This window comes from Epargyreus clarus, unplaced genomic scaffold (genome assembly GCF_041222505.1).
Source record: "Epargyreus clarus isolate Ecla_fem2 unplaced genomic scaffold, WU_Ecla_fem_2.2 ptg000023l, whole genome shotgun sequence".
Taxonomy (NCBI): Eukaryota; Metazoa; Arthropoda; class Insecta; order Lepidoptera; family Hesperiidae; genus Epargyreus; species Epargyreus clarus.
The window spans coordinates 6,664,268-6,688,521 of record NW_027332230.1 but is presented as its reverse complement, the minus strand read 5'-3'; the positions used below and the strand labels follow the sequence as shown (position 1 = coordinate 6,688,521).

General features: G+C 36.2%; 1 protein-coding gene across 2 annotated transcripts in view; it reads right to left on the bottom strand.

The window, feature by feature from the left end:
• Bx (LIM domain-containing protein Beadex) overlaps window positions 1-24,254 on the bottom strand; it is a 78,467-nt gene that overhangs the window by 19,299 nt on the left and 34,914 nt on the right. The gene's annotated exons all lie outside the window — the stretch shown is intronic.

The following is a 24,254-nucleotide window of genomic DNA, read 5'->3' as shown; positions in this document are numbered from 1 at the left end:
TTAATAGATATTGAAGTTCATATTGTCCATATTGAACAACTCTTTTCGAGTAGATAACAAGTAGTATGCTGGGTTATAATACCCAATAATAAATGTCCGTAAATACATAAACAATGTTAGTGTCAAACAAAAAGTTATAAGGCCATCTTATATTACAGCATAAAATTCAGTGCCATGAAATTTATCGCCTGTAATATTAGTCGAAAAAATTAGCACAACTAGTCAACCGATTAATGAGAACGTGAAACACGACTCGCCGTTTCCGAACTATAACAAATTATGTACCTTAAAATATCGAATAAATGGCAATAAAAACAGTAATTTAGTCCACTCTGATGAAAAAACAGCCCCGTAGTAAGCAATAAAGTCAAGCACGGAGCGCCGTCGTTACGGTTAATTAACACTTTAAATACGAACATTTTTCAATTAAATTTGGCGGCTACCGCACACAGGTGGTGCAACTGTTTATTTCAGAATTTCGAGCGTGGCTCTCTTGTCTGCGTAGAACGATGCAAAACTTGCGTACAGTACCCTTACCATGAGTTTCTACGTTTTGACAAATATGACTGTTTTGGTATTTGTTTACGTATGTTATATATTACGTTATGAAATTGATATAAAACGACATTATTTACCACAAATAAATAAGTGTTAATACTTCCTTAATTAATTTCTAAATATTATTGCGAAATAATACATTCAACTGTCATATATTTTACACATAATACATGTATCCGTTACATCAACGTAATTATATAAAAATAAAGTAATATAGTAATAACATAAACTATTTTCTTGATCCAATTTACAACTTTTTTATTCCCGCGTAAAATACAAGTCTCGCGCCAAGCGCGTTCTTTTTCTTTATTTATGCTAATGCACACAATCGTATAACCCATACAGCCAGTGACTATATAAATGGGCACTTATTATAATAAAAATAACACATCATGAAAATAATACTATACGTAATTAAATAAATTGAATATATTACTAATAATAGTATATCTGCAGTCTTGTTCAACCCTGAGTATTTGAATGCTCGCTTATTTTCTGGTACAACGGGATCGAATATTAGGAACCAACTGGCTGAAACAATGCCCACCATTGTGAACCCGTGACGAATGGCCCGGAGAGCTCATTTTTGTATGTTTTTGTGAGTGGCCCGATCGCCGTCCATAAATAATACGATTCGGATATTGGACGGAAGCATGCACACTGTTTCCTAAATCGTGTCAATGGTTAGTTGTTTGTACTCAAAGGAAACTGTCCTATTTTAAATAGCAAGTCACTTATTACCTCGTTTAACCACATGGATGGAGGTACCACATTTCAAGCATGGAAGGGTTCTTACGTTTCGGTGAGACAAGGACAACGCATCTGTGATCGGCTTCACACAGAAAAAAAGACGCTGACTACACACACAGTTTCACTCTAGGATTCTCTGTGTCGTAAGTGCCATGTATACATACATAGACAAATACAGACATTACAGACACACAGACCCTATGCTCATCAGACCGGTGTGGTGACCGCTCCACCACGCAGGTCGTTCAATATAACAAATTAACAATATCTAAAAATCTTTATATTATTAAACCTATAATCATGTAGGTATTACGTATATTAGTACAAATACATAAACACATTATTTTCCTCAATTTTAACGAATAAACAAAACAGATTCTGCGAATATGATATTAGTTTTGGGCACTTATTCAATTAATGTAATCTATGAAACACCGGTAAATACCAAAAATAAACAATTCAAAAGGAAATTTCCCGTGTACATTTAGTATTACTATTTCAGGAATTATACAATTACGAACATAATTATGTATAGATATGTATACGTCTAATCTTCTATACTAATATTATAAAGAGGAAAACTTTGTTTGTTTGATTGTAATGAATAAGCTCAAAAACTACTGGACTGATTTTAAAAATTCTTTCACCATTCGAAAGCTACATTACCCACGAGTAACATAGGCTATATTTTATATGAGATATATTTGATAAATATATTTTGAGGCGGTACGAAGTTTGCCGGGTCAGCTAGTCTATGATAATATTTTTATGGTTTTTATTTGAATGTTAATCATATTTTTTATGGTCGATTACAGATGTCCAAGGGCACTAGTGGCCACGTGCCATTAGGTCCATGTTCATTTGTTACATTCATAGAACAAAATAAGTCATCATTTAATCAAGGGAATTACCTGCAGACTTGTACGGCTTATTTTTGATAGGTAAAGTTGACTTGTACCAGGCGTTCCACATTAGTCCTGAGGTAACATTTTAATCGGATTCAGGCAGGACTTCTGTTTGACATATATTGTTTTGACATTTCATACCTGATTTGATAAATATGGAACTATTGTAAATTTTAATTAAGCACCCTTACATGAATATCGTATTGTGATACAAAAATATTATTATTAACATGGGATTTAACATAAATAAAATGGACAACCCGTTCATTGTAAAATAAAGCCGAATCGGAACCAGACAATTTCGTAAAATCCTTTCAGCGCTCCCGAAAAATATTGAATTATAATTTCACAATGATTATCTCCACGAAGATGCAATCAAAAAGGAGTTATCATTTATACGAATGTTAACTTTATTTCATACGCCGGGGACACTATTATGACAATTTGTGACCACGGCTGCGACGCCATCACAATACCAAATGAATGACGTCATTCGTGATTTTCAGAAGACAAACGCGATAACGCAACCCAAATTGTATATTGCTCTACACGCGTTAAATAATGTTTTTTGAAAGATACCGAATAGAATTGAAATAGAATATGTTAAACACATTATTATACGATACAAATCTGTTGTTTTAATTTATATAAACCTGAAGTTAATGGAAATACATGTTACTAATACCTCTATTACAACGTTTAATTTCAATTAGATAGGCACTATAAATAAATTAGCATCTTAATAATGAATTTTAATCGGGAACATATTTAATATTAATCGACACTTTAAATTCTAATTTGAATATCGAACACGACAAGTTTGCGCGCTAGATTTTTTTCAAGTAGACAGGGCGTGAAGCGCGCCTTCGTGAATAATTACCGAGCGGTGACAGCTACACGCCACGGCACTTCGAAAACAACCCGTGGCGAATCCAGCGAACCGAGATTAGGCAAAAAACCTCACGCCTTCCATTAGCATTGACTTTCGAATGTCAATACGCACGAATTAGGATTTAACGAACGTCAATCGCTGGACGGGGAGAATAAAACTATACGACAGTCATTCCATCCGCTGTCATTCAATAGTTCGAATCGGTTTCAACTGATAACGATACCTAAATTGTCGAGTGAAATGGTCCGAGAGCGGATTGTTTTTTCTTTAAATTCCATTTATTAGTTACAGCACAATACGAGAATATTTAGGACATATTTTTAGTAATACCTTGACCAAATACTGATTTAATTTGAACAAAGAAACGAATTTAATAAGGCAAAAAGTTAACAAACCTAAAATTGTTACCGATTATTTAATACTAACTTCATGCCTAGTTAAGACCGGTAGGAATTAATTTATATAAAAAATAGTTTTTAGCGTTGCTTGAGTTTGTCGAGGTAATAAAGTAACAGTGTTTACGGTTCATGCGAAAAGTTTCACGAACGAGCTGGTAATACACCTTTTATTACACGAGGCTCTCGAGTGAAGCATGCAGCGGAGTCGAGCTAAATTGAAGGATGCTCCATGCGGCCCGCGGGACTGCATCCCGGCCCGCTCCGTTAATGATTAACACAGCCGCGGTCCGAGACCAATTACGCGCTGCCGCCACACTCCAAATTAGAAACTATTTTCGCCCATTAGTGGCCAACTTCATAATCAATTACACGTTAAAATTTCACAGCGCTGTTTCGGGAGCTCTCTGTTTGGATAATCGGAGTTTGTGGTCCCACGGCGAGCTATTACGTGCCGGTGCGCGCCATAAAGGTTTTTGTTTCGCTGCGAACATTTTAATGCAGAATGCAGTTGTTGGCCGCAAAGTTCGGGAGTTGAACGATTTTCTATTATGTGTTAGAATAATTGATTTTACACGAATGTAGCGCAGTTGTGTAGTAAGACATATCTTGAAGTGTATTCTGAGGCAGACAACAGTAATAGGATTGAGTGCACTCTGCTAATCATAATTCATCAGCGAGATTAAAGAATAAGCGACGCGGAGGGAGCGGGAGGATCTGTACCTAGGGTTGTACCTTTTGAAGAAAAAAAATATTTTTATTGAATCAATTGCAATAACATTACAATATGAAAACACATTAGTACATACATATGTGTTTTTTATATTTTTAGCCAGTAACATTTATCTTTCTGGTATCTTTTTTAAACTTACTTTATTACTACATTTTTTGTTACACTACGTACGTATCTACAATCTACTCACGTAGCCATTTCAAGATCATTTGTAATTAGTGACGAAAATAGCTTGAAATCATAAAAAATATAATTATACATAATATTCTTGCATACTATAGTCTTCTAGCATTTATAATTAACGAAAATTTCCTACAACGGTAAACATGTATTATACGGATGGCAACCCTACAAATAGCGCGCCTCCCTGTGTGGGAGAAACAATATGATTGCCACACCTGCGGAAACACCAGTAAAGTAACGAGAGGAGCTAAATAATTCAACCAACTACCATTAGCTTAAACTGTGCTCCACCTTGCTTCTATATCGTGCTCATCATAATTATTTAAATGTTCAAGTGGGGCAAGTATTACGTTGGTTATGTTAATTAATAAACCGTAATTTTGAAGGTTCCGTATCCATAACCGTAATGATTAAAAACTTATTTTAAAATTCCGTACTCAAGGGGTAAAACCGGAACCCTATTATTAAGCCTCAGCTGTCTGTCCGTCTGTCCGTTTGTCAAACGGCTCCTTTTAAACTGTAATAGACACTTGTTTTTTTGCAAGTGTATAACAACAGTAATACTAAATATAATAATAAATATAGTTCAAAAAACTAAAAAACACGCTTTTATGATAAAATAACTAAAAAGTAGAAAATCTAAATGAATCTAGGAATCAATTAAGGAACAGTAAATAGTATAATTGTGAAATAAATCTACAAAGTTTGAACGAAATCTGGCCGTTTAAAGTGGGTCAAAATCGCGCCCAAAGAAGTCGGTTACAAACATACAAACAAACATACAAACATACAGGTGAAGCTAATAAAAAGCGTGTAAAAAGGGTCTCCATACAAGAAACTCGTATTTTTCGGTGTTTTTCGCTTTATATTTTTGAACCGTAATAGATGGACCCTTGATGGACCCCCAGCAGTCCTCAAGGGTAGTCCACCCTTGAGGACAGCTGGAACGCCTCGGAAAAGTATATCTCCCTTACCACACCCTTAATTTATAAGAATTTATAATAATTGAGTTATCAATTAAAGTATTCGTGTTACTTATGTAAAACAGATTTCTTTTAAGTCCTATGTGTTAGTCTATGTCATAAACTATATGTGTGCTAAATTTCACCCATATCTAATCCGTAACTTTTGCATGTACGAGTAACATATATTCAACCTCGCAAACTTTTGCGTTCTAACTTAAAATTATTATTAAATCTAAAAATATGTACCTACTTTGTACTAATCTTTCAATTAAATGATTCGTGAAGTATAATTTTACAAATATAACGTTGTTGTGCACGTATCTAATAAAAAACATCTTTTAGTCCACATAAAAATATTATTACCATCATTAAAATTAATGTCACATTACCATTAATGCATAATTATCTAAACGGTCACGTCTGTTAGTAATTAATACCATCGTATACTTTTCATGATTACTATATTGACAGTGACAGATTAATATTTATTTTTTGTAACATCACAAATTTAACCTTTTGACTAACAGAAATAAAAAATTGACCAAGTGCGAGACGAACTCATACACAGAAGGTTCCGTATAATCGTTAAACTATGTACTGTTTTTTTGTATAGGCCCCTCTTTTATTTTTAATTTTTTTTGATATTAGTATTCATTATTATAACGGCTATAGTACTCTGTAAAGAAAGTATCTGACTGTTACAGTTCAAAAGATAGAGCCTAATGACCACAAACAATACATATTTGTGATATGATAGATGGACAGACAAAGGCGGCTTCGTAATTAGGTCCCGTGTATGGAACAATTATATTTTTGTGTTGTAAACTATAATATCATAAAGAATTTCAATTTCAAATTGATGGTCGTTTTAGTACATTTCGAAAAAATGATGAGTATTTTTTGTGAAGTAGAGCAAACATTCCCGTGAGTCGTATCACGGCACTTATTTAGCAGATTGCTTTCCTTTAAGTTGTTCTTTAATCTAGCGATGGTCGAGGCTCCGTTTCGCACCCTCGCGAATCTGCACATCCGGTGTACGGTAAGCATTGTTTGTTTTCCCACACGTATGAGTCATAAGGAAACGGCGAGATGGAAAGACTTTTGTGTGTTTTTAATTACTGTAACTTTAAGTTGGGAATGTTTCTTTGCGACTATTAATAAATTTGGCGAATACATTTTTTTTTTTATAATATAAGGGTAGCAGACGAGCATGCAATCCACCTGATGGTAAGTGGCTACTGCCGCCCATGGACATCTGTAATCAACCCCAGATAGGATTAGATATTCCTACCTGAGGTCGGCCACAGATGCGCCGCTACCCCTGAGGACTAAGCTGGAACGGCTCGGAAAAGTCTGTCTCCCTTACCACACCCTTCAAACCGAAACACAGCAGCGCCTAACACTGCTGTTATAAGGTAGAAATAGGTGTGGCGGTGGTGCCGCCGGAGTCGAACCACAAAGGGTTCTACCACCTTGAATACATAATTGAAAGAAGAATAAGAGAGAATAAGAGTGTAGAGAATAAAGAATATGAGGCGACGATCTTAGCAACGCAGGATTTTTAACGTGTCTGTGATCGCCGTCATACATATAAAGCCTTTGTTTAGGATTGCGAACGTATCTGTTAATAGGCTTCAGGTAGAAATTTATTCATATGGAGTTTGGCTATAAAAGTTCATTAACAGTAGTGATCACTTACCATCAAGTCTGCATACTCATTTCTAACTTCAATTTTATAAAAAACTAAGAAAGCTTTTTGAATTTAAATGTACTCGGAAGAAAATCTACTATATTTTTTTGTTTCGATGATAACGTATTCATAAAAAACTAGATGAGAGTTGCTTTCATTTAAAATCAAACTCGTTAAACCTGGTAACAATTTGGATCGCCCATCACACTATCTGGTATCCTCGCATATCAATACCAAACCGATCGTTAACGGGATAGCTCCACCAACTAATGGAAAACGCGAGCTCGAAGCGAAATTTCGTTAATACCAAGCCGACCATATTGGATTACTGGCAGCACCCGCCCGCCGCAATAATATAACGAAATTCAAACATTAATAGGCTCAAACACAATCACGGATGGCCACATAATCGAGTTAGCTGCTATTCGGTTAAACCCCTATCGTATAATCTGCTCCATTGTCTGACAGTCGTTGCGCTGATCATGAGGGCCGATTATTGTGGCAATTTCGTGTTTATTGTTTTCAGGTGTCTCCTGTCAACCGGCGTCCTCAAGACCATACAATCTACTAACAGAACCATCTTTGAATAGAAACGTTCTCGTAAAATGTTATTGTTTATTACACGAGTAAATCGATGAGCTACCATTGTTTTGAAAGAACTCCATTCGATTTATGGACGATCAACTAACAATATCATAAAGGAATGCCGCAGTGGGTAATAAACAAAGTCCGTGGCGGCAAAAGTAAGTGACACTAGGTGGAATATAAGTCTAGGAAGTTAAAAGTTTTACCTCAGTTCGATGCAAGAACAAATAAGTAGATAGAAGACGCGTCAAAACTGCCAAAAACAAAACTATAAAGTTTGCTCTATCACAGAAAGCTATTGCTTTATCTATTTGAGCTGTCGAACTCAATTTGGATCGGGAAACTCGCCTTTAAATCCGTATGGACATGCAATTTACCCTTCACTGCCAATTATTTTGGTATTTGGCAATTCTTTGGTATATTTTATATAAATCTGAAAACATAAGAAAGCTGGTTTTGATCAAGTTTCAAATTCAAAATTGCTCATGCTTATTTTCTTAGTTGGGCTCTACAAATTAATATTAGTACAAGCATGCACCCTATTAGGGTATTGCAATTTTGCTAATTTAGTTTGATTTCACTTTAATTGATGCGATTTTACTTTAATTAGCTTTGGTCCTGTGAGTTTAGAAAGCATCTTTAAAAAGCATTTTTAAAAGTGTCTTTTTTATTTAAAATATTGAAAAACGTGCATTTGCTTTGCTTAAGTTCAAACCCCCCAAGCAATGCTTCGTAAGCATACAATTTTACAATGACTCGTAACTGTATGTATAGAACTAATAAAGTCCAAAATGTTAACGATTACTAAAAGGAGACAAGAGTGTTATCGTAATGCGAGTGTAATGTCCGATGTAACATTAGCTGTAGCCAATGTTAGGGATGTCATGTGCAAACGATTTATCGAGGAATCGATCTACGGATCAATAATATCGATATTTTTAATTGATACTGTAAAAATAAATCGAAATGTCGAATTGATTTAAGTTATTGGAACATCGATCAATATTTTAAGTTACATTAAAAAAATCGTGTGATTTTTTTTTTGTTTTATTTTGTACTTTTCTAGACATTGCGAAAGTCTGACTTATATTCCAAAGGCAACAAAAACTAATCAAGGATTGATTTTTATGATATCGGCTCTCTAAGTCTCCATATTTGTGTTTAAAGATTCTTTTAGACTTTAATTCGAATCGATCTCAAAATCGATATTTTTCTACCAACCCTAGTCAATATCGCTGATGTTTTATACCATTATAAAACAAACGTCTCAAATTAATTATGAGACATACAGTCACAATCGTTATTGGTCGTAAAGAATCTTTGATAGCAGTTGTAAAATGTTCCAAATCGTTGTTCTGATAATTTGTGAGGCATGTTTATGGACATATTTATGACGACAAACTTACATTTTCCTTCCTACGTCCAAGATGAGTGAAAGATTGTAGATCTCTTTGGTGTTCGACTACGACGACACCATTCCAATACATAAGCATTTCTGACTTATAACACTATTCTTAAGCGCTGATGTATGCTGGTTTGGAGAGAGTGTTTGAAGGTGGTAGAACCCTTTGTGGTTCGACTCCGGCGGCACCACCGCCACACCTATTTCTGCCTAATAACAGCACTGTTAAGCGCTGCTGTGTTCGGTTTTAAAGGGTGTGGTAAGGGAGACATACTTTTCCGAGGCGTTCCAGCTTAGTCCTCAGGAGTAGCGGCGCATCTGTGGCCGACCTCAGATAGGAATATCTAATCCCATCTGGGGTTGATTACAGATGTCCATAGGCGGCAGTAGCTACTTACCATCAGGTGGACTGCTTGCTCGTCTGCTACTCCTATATAAAAAATATAGTATATTTTTATCTGGCGTTCAAACTTTGAACGCAGCGCATCAAAGATCAACTTGAGGTAGGACGCATGTTCTATGTAAATTTTGTACAAATAACAAGACGTTATTTGTTACGACATTTATATTTGAAAGATGCCCTGTGACATGATTAGACGTAAACGAAAGAAGCCTAAATCAATAAATCAAATTTACATTTCTAACTAGCCGAGGATCGAATCCTTTATTCCAAAATCCCGTTCTACCACGCAGGTCGTCAATACCCATGGGAGGCGATTACTTTACTTTAGCCGTTTATCCGTTTGCGAAACTAAGTCCCCGTAAATCGTTTACAAGATGAACACAACGTTAAATTAGTAAACACCGCGCGGCCAAAGTGAATTAAAGCAACTCGGAGCCTATTACGTGAAGTGAGTTATAAAATAAACCGCGGCGAGTAAGTTCATACATTACAAGCCGATAACCAGACGAGACTTCTGAGACACAAACCAGTCCCTTTTAGTGAAATTGAAAACTTTTTCTGTTACTCATACCGCGACCGCGACACCACTCCTTTTAAATCAATTGCCTTTTATAATTAACTTACTCCATTATTGGAGTGCACTCCCTCGTTACGTCAATTAAAATTCAATCGAGATGTAAATCTAGCCATTACGAACGAGTTTTTCTGGCAGAAGTAATCTAATAAATTGGTCGAGAGATAAGTGCTTCTTACTAAGGGAGTTAATATACGAGCGACAACCCGCTTCGGCGACCGCTGCTGATACATGTGGCCGCCGGCAGTCGCTGACGATAGACGGCGGCAGTCGACAGCAGTCGTTGACTGTCGCAAACCGGCGCCCGTCACCGCTGTCGACTATCGCGCGTCGATTGTCGTCGCTGTCTACCCGCGCGGGCTGTCGCTTAAACGCTTAAACGTTCGTGTGTTACCTCCCTTAGTAGTTCTGCCTAAGAATACATTAAATCTATTCATAATTGCATCGTTTAGTTGATTGCCTTATCGACTTTAGTGCTCGCCAGTGTTATTTCGATTCGATAATTTAATTTGCCTCAAGAATCAATTACATATATCGTAGTCATTATCTTTAACGTCCACCCATTACAGACCCTACTGGGTACCGGTCTCCTTACTGTATGTAAATTTAGTTCATAGTCTGCCACGCTGGCCCAGTTCAAATTAGTAGACTCGACCCAACCCTAACGTCACGCACAACTTTTCAAATCAAATCAAATCAAATCAAATCAACTTTTAAGAATGTAAATTTTCACACGATGTTCTGTTTTAGATTGCTTTTGTTAATTTTATTTATACATACTTGATTTCGAAAAATCGTCTCATGCTAAGGTATTACATTGGAATCTCCGAAGTAAAATTTATTTTACTACTCTATTTACTGCTCAATTTAATGCAATGATGAGTGAGTTACGTTTATTACATTACGTCATAGTACTAAAATAATTAAAACGTCAATGCCAAATATCCATTAAGGATATTGGCTTATTATTGAAACTTTCCGAGCGTGTGTCAGTTTTGTCATTATGCAGTCACCCTCTAATGCAATGAAGATCCTCCCCATCTAGGGAGTGCCACTTTTACCTAATTCTCATTAAACATTTATTGGCTTAGACAATAGCTATCGGAAGGTATCGGACTCCATGTTTTATTTATCACCCCTTATAGGATTGCTATTTTCACGGTGTCCCGACAAATATGTAAGATGAGATTACATAGTGCGTGTTTCCTTTGTCGTGCGTGTTTGCGTTCGCACGCGCGTGGCGTATTCATATATAAAATACCTCGATGCAGTTTCTTCGCGACTTGTGTGCGTATGTGTATGAACAGATAGGATGCAAATAGCACTTGAAGGTGGTAGAACCCTTTGTGGTTCGACTCCGCCGGCGCAACCGCCACACCTATTTCTACCTAATAACAGCAGTGTTAGGCGTTTCTGTGTTCCGGTTTGAAGGGTGCGGTAAGGGAGACAGACTTTTCCGAGGCGTTTCAGCTTAGACCTCAGGGGTAGCGGCGCATCTGTGACCGACCGCAGGTAGGAATATCTAATCCTATGTGGGGTTGATTACAGATGTCCATGGGCGGCAGTAGCCACTTACCATCAGGTGGACTGCATGCACGTCTGCTACTCTTATATTATAAAAAAAGCACGCGTGTAGGTGAGACGCGCGTGCTGGTGTAAATTCGCGCGACAAAAAGAGTTAAAAAAGTATTTCGTGCATATAACATTCCATACATGTGATAGTGGTAGTAGTAGTATACAGTCCAATCACGTAAATTTCCAACACAATATTAATATAGCTATTACGTAAACATAGAAATTAAAACACTAAAAATTACGATCAATAAATAAAAATACTTTTAAAATGATCTAAGTCAATGTCAATTGCAATAATAAAGAGTGTTCAGATCGCGCGGTAACTTTGGTGCCTATTACGTATCGTGAGTAAAGTGGAGTAGATTTGTCGGTGTTGTATCACTGGATGAAAATAGAATGCAATTTTCTACAATGGGGAGGATGTCGGTAGTGAGGGACGGAGCAGTGTGATCTCACTCTTGTATGATTGCACGTAATCATCATAAAATCATAAAAATCTGGTTAAATAATTTATTTCGTCAGATATAAAAATAGCAAACAAGCCAGCAGTTCATCTGATGGTAAGTAGCCACTGCCGCCTATGGACATAAACCTCAAATAAGACAGAAATCCTACATGATACCCCTAAGTACTACATTGAAACGCCTTAAATAAGCGTCTCTATTTTATTACACACATTTTACTACCTTCATCATCATCAACCCATTACTGTCCCACTGCTGGGCACGGGTCTCCTCTCAGAATGAGAAGGGTTAGGCCATAGTCCGCCGCCCTGGCCAAGTGCGTATTGGTAGACTTCATATACCTTGGAGATTTTTTTTTTTTTAATATCTCACGTATGCAGGTTTCCTCACGATGTTTTCCTTCACCGTTTAAGCAAGTGATAATTAATTGCTAATACGCACAGAAATTTGAAATCAGAGGTGCGTGGGGTTTGAACCTCGGACCCCTCGATCGAGAGGCCAAGTTTCTTAACCACTAGGCTTTACATTTAAACCAGAACACAGCAGTTCTTCAAACTGGTGTTCTAATAAGAAATGTTGAGGCATTGGTGCGTCCAGAGTCGAAACACTAAGTATTGTACCTGTTACCACTACCACCTTAGAATGATCAGATCCATTAAATAAATTACATTAGCCGTGGGCAGGGCTGTAAGAAAATTGCTTTTATTTGTAGGGAGTCATTCAATTATACATTCATTAATTTGCGGCCCATTGAGTGACGTCTGTTTCATTTAATTATAATTTACACCGGCCTTTTAGTGATTACGTGAAATAATATATCTGGTTAATTAATTTTATGCATTAGTGACATACCTCGGTATCGTTAGTAAAATATGTAAATAATATGTAGTTTATTAGGAATAGATTGAGAGTTTTGTTTGTTGCCTAAATTTTAACCGGGTTAAAATAAAAACGACTGAATTTTATGTTTATAAAGAAATCCAATTAAGTTAATATTAATATTCTTTCAAATTTAGAACATGTACTGTATATTATCATACAATTGTAGATATTAAAAAAATGTATGAGAAGATGTAGAGAAGTGCGTAAAATAAAATATTCAAGGAAAAACAAAAATGCATTATTTGTATTTCATTTGTTTAATTATTAGTGTTTAAATGAAATTTTAGAAAATTAATTTTAATACCTCTGCTGTACACACGAGCAAACCCGCGAGTGGAAACATGTGCAACACCCATTCAAAACAATCCTACACATAAGGGTATAATTTGAAGCGTTTTGAATAGGTCACGTAATTTGCGTTACCATGAAACCGACTATTCTCCCAAGTATAATATATACTAATATTATTCATCTTGAAACCTTTTTAGTATTTACGGGAAACATACTAATCTAAGGTGTTCTAACTTATTCCGCTAGAATAGTAACGCATCTCTGGCCAACATAAGGTAGGGCTTATCTGGGGTTGATTACAGATGTCCAAGGGTGGCAGCAACCACTTACCATCAGGTGGATTGCATGCTCGTTTTCGACTTCAATATAATTTTAAAACCTGTCTGCATGCCGTTGCAGTATTCCGAAGTAAAATAAATACAGTAACAAAATACAATTCATTAAATAATTCATTCCTTAATTATTTTAATTAATTCAGTTACTTATGAATAACAAGCCATTAAGAGATAATGAATAATTGAAACCCAAAATTAGTAGCACTTTTAAAAGCTAAAACAATTAGCTGCTGATTAGCAATGGTCCTTAGAGAAAACTTCAAACTATTTTTAAGTACCTCTTTAATTAGTTTTACAATTATACAAATTATTAAATACGATTACTTAAAGCACTAAAACTTTGTCCAAATTAAGGGAAATGTAATTATAAAGTGAATGAATAGGTAGAAACACGTATTTTTCTAAAGTAATTTAATTAATTAATTTTTTTAATAATAAAAAGCATCGTAAACAATATCTAATTGGATTAGGATAATTAATAAACTCTCTTATATCTGAACGGAAACTAATCTTCATAAATGGATAACTGTTTTTTTATATAGTTATATTTTTCTAATCTTGTATACTTTTATATAAATAACATGTAAGTAATATAAATATATTGCAAGATACTAGTTAATATATAAATAGATTGTTTAGAAATGCTCATGTTAATGATGTTGAGTATAATTTTAAATTAAATTAAGGTACTTAGTAAACCGTTTAAGAATTGTTTAATTAAAAAACGGTATTTTAAATAAATTTTCTACTAAAATCTTATTTTTATTAATACTTCAAAACGTAATAAAAATACCTAAATAATAATAAGCACAGAACTTGTAAAATTATGTTACTAACATTTAATATAAATACATAAAAAATAAGTTGAAAAACTTCGTTAATCAAATTAAAGTAGAAGAAACAACTAAAAAACTTACCACAAAAGTAGTATAAACTACTCGAATTTAATCACTAAAATAAGCACTGCACATAACGCACCGATATTTTAAACGCAATTTAATTAAAATGTTCGTACGCCGATTTTCGATCGCAATACACGAAGCGAACCCGAAACACGTGTTTACAAAACGGTCTCCTTGTAAAAACTGAATGAATGAACGCACCAACGGCTCTATCGGACGGTTTCCTGTCACTGATAACAGCGCGTTTAATGAGTCGCTTGTCCCAATGAATTGGATCAACGCTAAGAATTTAATTACAAATAAAATATAGTATGGTCCGCGTAAAACTGCTAGTCCGCTCTGAATATAGAAATGAATCGCGTCGCCATAGTAAATTATATACACCTGCTCGCAACAACTTCAGAGTGGACTAGCAGTTTGGCGCGGACTATACATCGGAACCTTTCGAAATAATAAAGTTTAGGAATCATAGTTTATTTTTGAGATTGCACACGTGCGCATGGTAGAAAAAAGTAATATTATTTTTCAATTCCCATACAAAGGTGGTCGGTGCGCGGCGGCAAATTGGTTGTATTGTCAATTTGGGCAGTGCGTGCCAGGGCGCAGATGAAATGTTTATTTTCAATTTCCGCCATTTTCCCGCCGCGTCGGCCGCAGGATTAGGATGTGGAACAACGACACTATCGATAGCCAGTTTTAAAGAAGACAGGTTATTGAAAACTCGAAAATTACTTTATTATAACAGTATCTATAATATTTAATGGGTGAGTTTAAGTCTAAAATAAAAAAATACATGGCTTCGGCCGAATCTATGGCTATCACTGTTTAAAGATTTTTTACCTTGGTGGCTTTAAATTCGATATTTCGACTGGGGGTCCTAGCTTCAAACCCAAGACCACTCACACCTCTTTAACACGTAAAGGAAAAGCCTACATAGATACCTGAGAATTCTTAAAAAAAAATAATGGTGTTTGAAGTCTACCAATCCGCACTTAATAATGGTTCAACTGTCCTAATTCCTTACAAATGTCAAAGTTAAACAACATTTATAACTGATTAGGTGTTTTAAAAGTCAAACGTAGCTAATAGAATGAAACTAATCCGTGTGCCGGCGAACATGACCGTTCAGTGTAGACGAGCGTCGCGAATCGCTCGAGAAGTGTTAATTGCGTGTAATCGCACATTGAGCGTGCCGCACGTTTTCAATTCAGTAGGACTACCATGAGTTTACAAAAGTATTACTCGCTAGCGACTGCGTAAAATAAATGTATGAAAAATTGTACAGCGCCTCTGGTGGTTACTCGTAGAACTAAAATCCGTAGTGACGTAACTCGATACGTAAAAAACCTATCGAAATCAAATCGCTAGCGAATGTCATTATGATCTATTGCCATACAAATTCGGTCCCATGAGTCATTAATTTGACAGACGTTGTCAAGAAATACCGTAACGATAGTAGTTATGTTATTCACTAGCAAAATGACAATAGTTTTCTATTTACCATTTCTATAGTGGCGTTTCTATGCCAACTCATGGTAATGCTACAGAGCCGCGACCTATTGCGGAGTCGCGGAATCACGTTTAAAGAGATCACTAAGCCTGAACGACATTGATGACAGTGAATAGTCTTCCTTGTAAAGTGTGAGACACGAACAAGCGATTTCCCGCGGCGCCGCGCGTTAATATCTGCACGCGGTGTTCTTGCAGAGCAGAATAAAACCTTTGTGGTTCGATTCCGGCACCACCGCTAAATATTTCTACCTCATGACAGCAGTGTTAAGCGCTGCTGTGTTCTGGTTTGAAGGGTGTGGTAAAGGAGACATACTTTTCCAAGGTTTTACAGCTTAGTCCTCAGGGGTAAAGGCGCACCTATGGCCGACCTCAGATAGGAATATCTAATCCTATCTGAAGTTGATTACAGATGTCCATGGGCAACATTAGCCACTTACCATCAGGACTGCATGCTCGTCTGCTACTCCCATTTTATAAAAAAACTTAATACTTACTTCATTATATTAAAGTTGTACTGAATTTAATCCCAGTAACTTGGCATGTATTAGTATGTTATGTAGGGAATATTTATCTTTAGTATTTTAGCTAATGAACTAAACAGACATACGGAAAAAACACCACATATGAAGCTTAAACCAGACAAAGCGATAACATGATTCATTGGCGGGGGACCGGCGGATAAACCGTCATTTAGATTAATATACACAAACATCCTTACTCATATACCTACCATCCAACATCCGCCACACATGCACTTATTGGATTAGAAGCTTAATTGCCCGCCAGTATCCTTTGGGGCAGGAAACTTAAATATTAGCACATTTTATTATCCAATGTTTGCTTAGAGCTTCCTTTGAGCGCGACTTTGACGTCGCCGCCGGCTGTCTAGATAAAGGGTTACTACCGACCGGGCTATCTTCCTTCTTGCTTTATTGTTCCGTGTGATCTCCTATTATGTCGTGTGTAATGACTTTGTACTTTAGTTACCGCTTACGAATAAAGTGATCGATACCTATAATCTAATAATATACAGAAAATTATCCTCAGAACAATTGGGAATTAATCCTTTCTTTTCTTAAACCAAAAGTGAATGTTTTTTTAATTATAAGTTACGACAGCGACATAATGCATCGTGGAAAAAAATTGCTGCAACTTTTTATATCCCACTGCTGGACTTAAGTCTCTCCCATCAACTACGAAAGGCCAAAAGCATAGTCCATCAAGTAATACACGATTTTTTAAGGAGACAAACAATTTTAACCGACATTTCTACCAGCAAAAAATGATTTATAGGTAACAATACAATGAAACGTAACAAAGACTGTTTGCAAATTCTCAACTGTCTATAATGCACAGTAATCGGAGTGTCAGTTTAAACAACAATGCGACGTAAGCAGTTGCATGTTTAAAAACACGCATCAATTTGTAACGAGAACCACTTGAATGCTAAGTTAATGCTACGTTTGCAAACGTTATGCAACAAACGGTGCAATTTACTTGACATTCTGGAAAGGGCTACCTATTCTATAAGCTGAGCACACGACACGACATGGCACGTTGCGACGTCGTGAGCCAGTACGATTCAACCGGAGAAATACCTACCACAACCACAAGCAGTTTTGCGGTTTGGTTGAAGGGGTAACTAACATATGACATGACGATATTAGTCCTCAGGAGTACCTAGTAACGCTTCTGCGATCGGCTTCAGGTCGAACACTTTATATATGGAATTGGTCATAAATTTACTTGGGTGGGTGAGGTGTTCATTTACCATCGGGTAGACTACAAACTCCATTATTATCCCAATATTATAAAAAATCTACGATGTAAATCGTAAAAGAAACCACGACATTGTACAAATACCTACATTTAGTCAAAAAAATCTGCATTATATTTTCGCAAAATGTTTTCATGACTGATGAATAACACTCCATCTATCTATTTTTTGTATCATGACGTATGCCGTGAATTTACACGACGCTACAACGTACGATACGATGAATTGTGGAACCGTGAATCGTGGTTTCTAAAAGAGGCTACCGACAATTGTATGTCATTTGTTACGTAGTACAGCACTACACGGTCGATATGGTACGTAATAGCCGCAATTTTCTGGAAAACTGTCCACAAAGACACGAACGACACGTCAACTTAGATATTCATTCTTCTTTGCATAGTTTATACGAAACTGAAGGACGCAGTCTTGTTTCATTCAATATTATTTTCCTATATGGATTATAGGGTAAGGTAAAAAGCAGTAATAGCCTAGTGGTTAGGAAACTTGGCCTTTTGATCGAGGGGTCCGAGGTTCAAAGACAGGCACCTATGATTTTTCATACTTATGTGCTTATTAGAAATTATTTATCACTTGCTTAAACGGTGAAGGAAAACATCGTGAAGAAACCTGCATACCTCAGGAACTCAAACACAGAGTTTTAAAAGGTACTTGGAGAGGAGACTCGTGCCCAGCGGTGGGACAGAAATGGATTGATGTCGAAGTGTGAATGACAGCTCATTTACATTTGAGATGACCGTCTAAGTCGGGGGGGATTTGTAAGCTTTGTTTACATAATTGTCCTTGGCCGACAGTGACCACTTACCACCAGTTGTCTTCCATGCGAGTTTGCTACATTAATCTTATAAGAATCACCTACCACTCTAATGCATATATACTACCAAGTGTCGCACTATACACGTCTATATATACCTACGGAAATGTCAATCCAATTCGACACATACCAGACTAATACGGGCAGTATCTGTATAAATAAAGACCGTCAGCATGGCGCGAATGCCGACGCGTTACAGGAATACCAGCAGGGCGGTCGCAGGCTTATTAACTCTCTCCGTTAATTAAATTATTAGAAATCTCGAGCCGGACTAATTAACGAAGAATTCCAACATTTCGGTCCACCTATCGGGTATTAATTAAAATTGACAAAGCCGCGGGCGATCGAGAGCGCACGCCAAATATCGCCTCTATTAATGAAATGATCACTCCAAACTAATTAAATTATGGAGGTAATGGTGCATGCATGTGATACCGCGAGGATTCCGACCATTGCCGCTTGTAACACCTGCGACCTACAGCCTCAACGCTAATAATACAATGCAACTAATTAATACGATTTTCGCATAATTAAGTGCATAGATTTTAACGAACGGAACGGCGTAAATTTTATGTTGCTGCAGAGCATGGCATGATATTTGATTACTGAGGTTCTACGTTGGAATCCATTACTGTCCCACTGGGCATGAGACTCCTCTTAGAGTGATAGGAGTTTGAACTGTAGTACACCGCGCTCGCCAAGTACGAATTGGTAGACTTTAGACAACTTTGAGAACTGCCTTTTTTAAGAACTCTCAGGTATGTAGGATTCCTTACAATATAATGCTTCGCCGTTATAGCAAGTGATAATAATTAATTTCTATTACGTACATAACTTTGAAACAATTGAGGTGAAATTTGAACCTTGGACGTCCGGTAGAATACGCTTCGAACCATTACATATTGCAGTCCTAAGCGAATACGAAACTAACTCTACTTTATTTGTTAACTTTACACAATGACATCATTATACAAATTCTGTTTTTGTGAAATAACTACCACATTTATACAGTCAATGTAGGCATTAGTCCAAGAGGAAGTTATGAATGAATGATTCATCTAATCAACTATGAAACCTAATTAAAAGAGCGGGTTAATTAAAACGCTGAGCAGGCAGGTAGTTTTTTCCACACTGCGCGACTAATTGTCGTAACACTGTAGCGGGCACGACGCTAGGCGCAGCTACATTAAAATGAGTAATTATAATAAAGCTGATATGTCCTCATAATTAACTAAGCCTGATGAAGAGTGCTTTGACGGGCGATGACCACTCAGCGGCTTTTACGCTTGGCGTTAACATGATTGTTTTTCTATAATTGCGCGTTATGATATATTCGTGCGGGAAAATATTTGATGTAATTATACAATTATTAGTGATATTTGTGACGATAAGTTACCGTAGTGTTTGTCATCATACAAATCAATATTAATTAAATGCGATATTTAATAAGGATATTTTATTGTAATATCATATCAATTGCATAAATAATTGGGATATAATACTAGGAAAACACTTTGTTATTGAATTATTGAACAGATGTTATAAGCCGCAATACAAATTGATGGTAATTGCAGGGATTTCGTGGAATCGCTAAATTCGGCAGGTAATATTCAGCGCTTTTCCGCTGAGTGCGTAAGGCCAGCCGCACTAGCGCTAATTAGACGAAGTGACAACCCACTCCTGCCATAAAGCGCTGCAGATTTATCGCCACAGATTATTTATATTATGTTTATTAGGCCCTGCCCTCCGCTCCCTCCGCCCAGCTTTCCTACTAATTGAATTGCTCGGATTTTTTATACGTAATAACACCTGAAGAGTTTATTACGCGTAATACGAGTTATTATGACCCTTTGTAAGCAACATTTTAGCGCTCTAATTTAATTTACGGTCAGTAAAGCAAGTTTTATCGCTTATCTTAAATTTCTACTAGTTTCTACTCGATTTGTTTATAGAAAGAGCATTTTGTTACAACACCGTAGTAACATTCGTCCTAAACATGTGCTTAGGACGTAACTATGTAACTATCCATATAGTTATGTAACTACCCAAGTATATCGCAGAATTCTAAGCATTTGTGTCTCATTAGTCGACTTTTCAGTCCCAATTAATAAGCCAAAAGGCCTGCGCTGGCGCAGAAGTCTCATTATAAAGATTGTCAATTACGTGTGACCCGGTCGACACTAGTCGTTCATTGTAATTAACATACTAACATCATAAATCAACGTACACTAGGAATACAAGTTATTTTGGCAATCGCTCCAGTTATGATTAACAGCGTCTCCTCCCGCCCGCCACAATGATAAATTGACAACGAAAATAACCGTTATTTTATAACAGCTCCAATTTACAGAAACACTGCCGTGAAACTACTTGTTGAGCATGAAAATACGCCGATTTCCTTTGCGCGCCTTCGTCGGTTCTACTTAGACACGGTTAACACCGACAGTATTACTAACTTAATAATTGACTACACTACACGTAACAATTGAATCTACATTATCTACACTAATATTATAAAGAGGAAAACTTTGTTTGTTTGTTTGGTTGTAATGAATAGGCTCAAAAACTACTGGACCGATTTTAAAAATTCTTTCAACATTCGAAACCTACATTACCCACGAGTAACATATGAATATATATTTGATAAATAGATTTTTAGGCGGTACAAAGTTTGCCGGGTCAGCTAGTGTGACATATTAATGGGATGCAGCGTAATTGGCAACGCATTTGTGATGGGCTTTATATTTTCCTCTACAGATGTCTACGGATCGCATTGACCATCAAGTGGGCTGCATACCCGAACGCTGCTTCTATCTTAATAAGAATATATTTTTTATTTTCAAACCTTTATTTATTCATTTATTTTCTTTTCACCAGACGTCAATTACTGGATTAAATAGCAGATTATTATAGCAGAATTAGATTTGGTTAGGTTTGGACTTTAACAAAAATCTATTGTTCATATCTACACGCGAATAACGACGCTATATAGAGATTTGAGGATATATTTCGGAGTGGCATTTATTCACGATGTCCTTATCCACGCTGCGCTATCCGAGGCAGTATCTTCGTTGATTTGTTGCCTTAGTCTTTGGAGTGTGTTCTGAAGCTAATTAATTTTAATTGGATCGCAATGCATCTATTGTATGTACGAGACATCTGACCCGAGCTTTGGACGCCCCGTGATTTTACTCGTAACATTATTCCTATGCTAATTAATTAACATTATGAAACGTAGGTACTTGCATTTAAGATCATTAGTGTTGCAAAGAGTAGGAGAAAAATGTTCGCTCATTATTTGTTTCTTTAGACACTTGACTGATATTTCCATTAATAAACAATGTTCAATTAATTTCAATTTTTGCATTGCAAAATGTTACTTTTATCGTGTATATTTACATGTAGATAAAATAAATACCTTCATAATTCAGATGCTTATTTAAATCTGTATCTATACAAATAATTTGTGTCTTATAGTTTTTTTCGAATAACTGTCATATTTTAATTCCTTTGCGCGATAACAGTATCTTTGTACTTTGTATATTATTCTGCTGTCTTTATAGATTTGGAAACTACTGAATTAGCCTACGGAGACATTCTCGCTACAATACTTACTATACTTTTTAACTCTTATACTTTTACTTTTAGCTCTTATACTTTTTTACTCTTAAATATTTAAGGTATCTGCATAAAGGTTGAAAGACTGTACAGGGGTGCCCGTGGGTGTTCCTATAGGACGCCACGTGCTCTATTATATGGACCGGGTGAAGTTAATTCTGTACATCATGACAAGCTAAGCTCTCAAAATTCATAGCACTTATAACAATGGCTATTAATTTTCCGCTCGTGTGACTCGCTTGCGAATGTGTTCAAATTAGACAAGTGAATCGGCTTCTTTCTTTATTAATTTACTTGACTTTTCTATTTAAACCATATTTCAACTACTCGTGTAGTGGATATTGTGTTTTATTTTATTTAAATTTAAATAATACTAATGTCAAGAAAGTATGAAAGAAGCGCACCTTTTTTATCAGACTTAATAAGCTTGTAAATTTAACTTTGCTCGTTTAAAATACACTCAAAGTTATCTAAAAACACAGAAGTTTTATCTAGAACACATCACCCATTAAAACATGCTCTCACTAGTGTTCAATTAAACAAAAAATATCGCGAGCTTCGTCACAAAAAATAGCATCCACAAACGGCCCATGAGAAGTGTATCTGTACCGCGTATCTATCATAGATTCATTCCATTATGTCTCACTTGACAAGCACACGCGCTGCAGGCAATGCAAACCCGTTGTATAAAAAATCGGGCAAACATCCTCTACTTGTTTAATCTCATGAGCAGGCCGGCTAATTGTCCACGGCAGTGACGATGACAGTTACGAGGGGAGGCAGGGGGACACGTGACCCGTCACTCGCAGGGAAATTAAAACATTCCGTTATTATTTTCAATTCGCGTCCTGCGTACGGCTACGGAGGATTATTCTGAGCGGCAACCCGATTATTCAATGAATGCGATATGAGAATTAATTTTTGGAATCGCTCGAGTAACTGTGACAATCGGCGGAAATGCAAGCTTGAAACTATAATTTAAATGTGGATATGAAACTGTTATTTTATTTTGAGTCGATAATTATTTTATTGGTAGAACTCTTCGTGGTTCATTACAGATAGGTGTGTCTATTAGTTTTAGTTAGATTTTTTGGCTTATAACAGCAGAATAACGAATCTGTGACCACTTAACATCAGGTAATACGTTGGTCTGCTATTTTAATTTTATAAATAGACATAATTAAAATACACATCAGCACTACTGAAACTGCTAATTAAAATTGTATCTATTAACCAATTACCATTAATCAAAAATACTTTATCTTGGTTCTCAGTATAATTAAAGATATATTTGTATCGATCGATCATCGTAGTTAGTTTATTGCAATATGTGTCAGATAGGCCGGAATATACGAATATATCAACAAGACCCCGCAACAAAGTAATATCGGCAGCCGCCGACGGCGTAGAAATTTTAATAATTAAAAATCACCCCAACCATGAAGGGAGTCTACACACTGCACATAATGCGTTTTCAGTTTTAATTAAAAATTCTAGCAGCTAACTATTCTGGTCAATTATTTTTTATACGAAAACTAATAAGGTTTAAGGACGGCTTTGATATTTTTTTCGTATATGTATATTTCAATTATCCGAATTGCGATCGAATCAAAAACATAATTTGGTGCAGTTATCGATCACAGAGTGATCAGTAATTTTAAATTATCGGAATCATTTTTATCATTCATGTTAAATATCCGAATATTTCTCACGATCCCAAATCAAGGAATGCATGCATGAACCGAACGTTAATAAACAGTCGTGTTTAATACAATTTGCCACGATTCGCGAAACTATTTCCAATTTCCGTTCAATTTAAACGTGCGTGGGCAATATAGAAAAAATAGCAAACATTCATAGCGAATCCAATAGGCTAATCGTGAGTTATTAAACCCCTCGCGGCGGCCCACCTGATCGCCTCCCGCTATAATAGAAATACCGGGGACTTATTATTAAAATTGCTGCTAAATTGCTCCCCTCTCGCCCCTTGAAATTCGTAGGTCGAAGGTGAGTTATTGACGATATATTGTC